We start from the raw sequence: 6000 nt of genomic DNA on the forward strand, positions 1-6000 counted from the left end.
CCTCAGATTCTTTGCCAAATCCCTGTTTAAGAGGTCAGTTCAAATCTCCAGTAAAAGTCATCTCCTTGGAGACTGCTGGCAGGGAAAAGAGTTTACAACAGAAAAAGAGAAGAGTTAGAGAGAGAGGAGCCACTTTTGTTCTACTCCTTGTCACTGAGTTCTTAATAATTGTTCCTGAGGAAAGGCAGCCCTCAATAGAAAAAAAAACCTCTACAACCTGATCTATCCCTCTGTCTTATCATCAACTGGGTGTCCATGTGCCCTTAATGCCCGCCAAGCTCCCTGCCCTGCTTTGCTTTTGACCCTGAAAAGAAAAATCAATTGAAGAATGAGAAAATGCCACTCTCCAGCACAATTTTGCTCTGCAATAAATGTCTCTTGGCCCATAAACATTCTTAGATTGTTTTTAATTGTGTGTTTAGTTTGGAGGTGTGCTCAACTCCCTAAAAAAAAAAGGACAAGGATTAAGAGTTTCCTGCAAAAGAATAGGATTGGATAGAAAGGGTGATGGATAACATCCAGATATATTGGTGTTTGGTTATATCTTCAGAGTAGTCATTTTGGGAATTACCAAATCTAATATTATTGCTGTTACTTCTGTTATTAATATTACTGATATTTTTCAGGAATGTTCCTAATACAGTTTGAACATTCTGTGTGGGTGCATTAGCCTAAGAAGGCCAAAGAAATGCCAAAGCTAAAGCTAGAGCTTTCTTTCCAGCACTTGACTAATGGCCTCTTTATATTGAAAGGATCTAATTAATGTGAGCAAAATTTTAATTTTCGCTTCTATGAAGCCTGTTATTTCTTATGAGGTTTTCTGAAAGAGGTTAAAAAAAGTTAAGATCTCTTTCAAACAGAGTTCAGTTCATAAAAATATCCATGTAATTTTCCTGGAACCAAATTGACAATTGCTTGTCATTGTATTCTTCTGAGAGACTTTTCTATTCCCATTTTAGCTTACAGCTCTGAAAGATATATTCCCCAATAAATAAGGGAAGGTGGGATACCATTTTCTTCAATTAACAGTTTTATTTACTGAGTCTACTTGACCATTTCTTCCCCCTCTGCAGATACATCTTCCTGTCAGTCTTATGACATTGCCTGCAACAGGTCAGCATTCTATTCCACATTTCTACAATTTTGGGGACCATGTCATCGTAAGAAATTGGAAGGAAGGGGCTCCTTTTTCACTTCAGAAGGAGAAATGCATCATTCAAAGTTTATTTACTAACTGTTTTCTTATTTGAGAGGCAGCCATCTGCCCCACCTCTCTGCTTGCATTTCAGGAATCCCAACTCAGAGAAAAGCCTTTGACTTACATTTTCTTGGCAGGTTTGTTGGCAGTAATGCAACACTCTTCAGATTTGCTAGGAAAGCATACTTCATCTGTAAGGCTGAGCTGGCACCATGGAGAGATGAAAGCCTTTCAGGCTTCTGAGTGCCTCTACTAATGCTTTCCAAAATCAATCCTTCCTTGCAACCTATAGTAGCATCTCAGCACGAATGATTTGCAAACCAGGAGACAAATGCACATCCATAGCAATATATAACAGTTTGGTACAAGGAAGGTCCTTTTTCTATAGGAAGAATAAAAGGCTGTTTCAGGAAGCACAGGAAATTCCAGGAGCAGCATACTCAGCAACTGACAAGTTTGAAACAGGCAAAGTGAGAACTCAATACTGTGGTCAGTTTTTAGCCTATTTCGATTAAGTCAAGGGACTGCCTGTGAGCTCCAAACAAGGAAACACATAGACATCTTTGTGCTGAAAAGCAGTTTAGATCGCTAATGGTGAGGAAAAAGCAGAGGCATTGCAGATTGATTGAAATGCATTTGGAGTAATTTGCAATTTGGGAGGCTTGTAATGTAATAAAGCTCATTCCAGAGCAGGCTTTTTTAGTTTGGGTGTCCTCCAAATATATGGAATTCTCAGAATTCTCAGCAATAGTGATATTGGCAATGGAAATATGAGAATAGAAAACTATGTATCTGGAAGATACATTCATGGAAGGTCCAAAGGTTGGAAATCAACTACCGTATTTTTCAGAGTATAAGATGCACCAAGGTTTTGAAGAGGCAAATTTTTTAAAAAGTAGGTAGGTAGATAGAGGGATAGAGAGGAAGAGAAAGAGAGAGAAATACAATAGGTAGGTAGGGAAAGAGAGAGAGTAGGTAGGTAGCAGTGATGTGCGGTGAGGTTTATGGCTGGTGAGGCACTGACAGAGGGATTTCAATTTTTTTTAGACTTGTGGACTTCAACTCCCAGAATTCCACAGCCAGGCATGCTCAGTTCCGATTTAAAACGACAGCATTTGTTTTTCTCCTTTGCGAAAAAGTTTTACTTCATTCTTTTTCTTCTCCCTCCCCCTCCTTCCTCCCTCTCTCAAACAGACACAAGCACACAGAGAAGTTGGATCCCTCTCTCACTCACTCACTCTCAAACAAACACAAACACAGAAGTTGGGTTGGATATATTTTCCAATGGCTTGAAAGCAGCTCCTCTGCCATTCCCCCCCCATTCCCCTGCTGCCTTCCGATCCGAGCCTTTGATTGCAGGTGGAGCCACGTTGCCTTTTCAAACTTGTAATCAGTGAAGCTGGGCTTATATACTTTTATCCAGCTCTGTGTGTGTGTGTGTGTGTGTGTGTGTGTGTGTGTGTGTGTGTGTTTGAAAAGGCAACGTGGCTCTGCATGCAATCAAACTTTTTGAATTCCTCCCCCTTCCTCCGACCCACATGTACCTTTTCCAGCTGTTTCAGAGAGGATTTCAACTCTGCTCTTGCCTGCCATCATGAAAAGAAAAAAAAATGTAAAAGGAAAAAGGCATGAGCTGAGGCCAGGCTGAGCTAGTTGCTGCCAGAGCCTCTAAAAAGCCTCTAAAAGACTTCCTGGGAGGAGCCTGCTGGTGGTGGCAGCAAAAAAATCAGCTGCCTCCGAATTCCTGGCTACGTACCTGTTTAGAGGATCTTCCATCTGACGTCTTATCAGGTTTTCTTATCCTTCAGGCAAGAAGGAAAGAAGAAATTGTTTTGCTGGCAAATGCTCTTCGATTTTTGCAGCTTTTGTGCTTGCAGGGAAAGGGGGGTTAGCCCAAGGCAGAACAGCTGTCCGTGCTGGGAATTTCAAACTGCCTTGTGCAGGACAAAGTAGGTCTCCCCCACTCAGTTCAAAGTTTTGTTTGATTTAATCTTATCATGAGCTGAATCCATTTCCGTGCACAATAATTGTTTATCAACATTTTAGCTTCTTTTCTTTTTCTCCTCCGAAAAATTATTTACTTAGAGGCTTTTAAAATGGCGCCGAGCAGGCTGGTTTCTCCGGTAATAATGAACACTTTTTGTTAATCCTCACAAGAATTCACAAGAATTCAAAACAAAAGAGATTGCTTATCATATGTTTTGGTTTCACAATAGGCCAGCAGAAGCTTTTTAATTAGCTTTATTTCTACAAGAATTTTACTCCTTCATTAACTTTGCTTATCTGGAAGTTAAATGGTGATGAATCTGCTGAACGGTCTTGTTACAATGTTTACTCACTGAAAGTTTTGCCAAGCCTTAACTTCAAAATAAAAGGGGAACTCAGCCTCTTTACTTAAAGCTGCATATTCAGGCAATAGAGTTTTATTAACTGCAGGCAGATAAATTTTGAAATGGCTTCAAAACCAAATATTAACTTGAAGTTGTAAATTTTTTTCTTATTACTATTCAAAATACCAGCTTCAATTTTGTAAAAAGCTTTTTTATCCAGCTGCGTTACAAGATGGCGATTTTATAGCTTCTGCGTTTGATATATGACACACTCAATCAGCTCTATTCTCCTGAAGACTTCTCCTTATTAACTGTTAAAAGTCTATAAATAGTATCCCATTTAAAACCGAGAGGAGCAGAGACTTTGTTTGTTTGTGCGTTTTTTATAATGTCTCCCAAATCGAAGCAGTCTAAGCGTTTCCTTAATAATACATCTCAAGAAATTGTTACAAAATCGCTGCCCTTGCCTCCCACGCCCTCTACTGGAGATCTCTTAACGCAAGAATTTCTTTTTGAAACCCTTAAAGAGTTCAGACAGGAAATTAAACAACTTTTATCGGACTTATATGATAAACTGGACGCCAAGATTGCTCAAACAAGGGAAGATACGATCAGAGTTATGACTGTTATGACAGACTATGTTTCTGAAATGGAGGACAAATTGGAACTTTTGGAAAAAACTAATTCTAATTTGACATCTAAAATTCAAACGTTACAACAGGAAGTTGAAAATGCTCAAAAACAACTCGTTATGATAAATTACAATAAGACTGAGTTTGCAATAAGAGTCAGAGGATTGCGTGAAAAGGAACAGGAGAATTTGAAACAGACCTTTTTTGAAGCTTTCAGACGTTCGGTGGGAAGTCCGGGATTTAACTTTGATTGGCAGATTCAAAAAATTTATCGCCAGAACTCGTGTGTAGCAAAACAACGACAGCTTCCGAGGGACATATTTATATATTTCACCACAAGAGAATCCAGAAATGCGATAATACAGAAGTTCTACAATAACAGGCTGCGAATCGATGGACAGGACTTGATTGTTTTTAAAGAAATACCATCTCAAATATTAAGAGCAAGGAGAGACTACACTTTCTTAACTGAAAAACTCAGAGATTCTCAGATACAATATAAATGGGAAGTGCCATCTGGTATCACAGTCACATTTGAGAACCAAAAATATCGTCTCAATTCTGTTTGCGAAGCCCGAGATTTTTACTACAAAACTCTGAAGGCGGGACTTCCTGATTCACCCGGACTTGGAGAAAGACAAGGAGAAGGAGAAGATAAGCAGCGGGACACGTGGCTACAAGGCGGAGGGTGTTGCTTTCCCTTTCCGGAAGGGCAGAAGAGTAAAGAATAAAGATCCAGCTATGCCTTTAAAATACTTCTTAAATTTTTAATTTGAATAAAATTTCAGGACTCCTGTCTGGTATAAAATGACAAAGCTGTATACCGATGAAGAGATATTGAGACTGAAAGAAGCGGTGCTGAATTTGGACATATATTGTATGGGACTTATATAAGACTTGTTTGAATCTTAATTTAAACTGCGCATGATCTATTCTTTGGGGCGAGAAGAGCAGAGATCATAGTTTTCTTGGATTGTGGTTTGGGATGAATGGAGTTGGGTGCGTGGGGTAGATGGAAGGGTAGTGAAAGTTCAATTAGATTACCTTGATCCAGAATGTAAGCTGATTTTTGTATAAATTGTTATTTGAATACAAGGTTAAGAAAGATTATCTGGAGAGTCTACACGAGGGTGGAGTAAATATGAGAGGAGCAATGGATGAGGATAAAATATATATGCGGACACGGGTAAAGGCAGGATGGGAGGTATAGAATTTATATGCGGAAGCAGGTAAAGACATTGTTTAAGATTTTAAAAATAATGAGAAGCTGAGTTTAATGTTAGAGAGTATATTGACTTCTCTTTCTTGGGGGGGGGGGTTCCCCCCCCTTTTTTCTTCTTTTTATTATTCTTTTCTTTTTTGTTCTTTATTTTTTATTATTTTTTATTATTTTGTAACTTCTAATCTATTTGGTTTCAATATACTCCAGACTTTGCTTGATAAAGAACGATGCCGGGAATGGGACCTGGGAAGTCGGAAGGGGGTCAGGGAGGGGGGTTCAGGGGGTGGGTGGGGGGGAGGGTGGAAGTATAGACTCAATTTTCAGAACAATGAATGCACTTGGATACTGTTGCTTTTTTTTCTTTTTTTCTTTTCTTCTTTCTTTTCCTTTTATTTTTCTTTTGTTTTAGTATAAAACAAATAGACCAATGAATACTAGAAATACACCGAAGTGAGGTGTAGAGGGAAAGAAGAGGGGGGAATTAAGAGGGAGTGAGAAGGGAAGGTAAGGAGGGTGAGATGGTGGGAAGGGGAGAAAGGAATGGCTGAGGGGGAGGGGAAGTAGAAGAGGGGATTGTTGGAAGGGAGAAATGAAAGTTGGAGGGGTAGAAGGAAGGGT

Source organism: Thamnophis elegans, chromosome 4 (assembly GCF_009769535.1).
Source record: "Thamnophis elegans isolate rThaEle1 chromosome 4, rThaEle1.pri, whole genome shotgun sequence".
Lineage (NCBI taxonomy): Eukaryota > Metazoa > Chordata > Lepidosauria > Squamata > Colubridae > Thamnophis > Thamnophis elegans.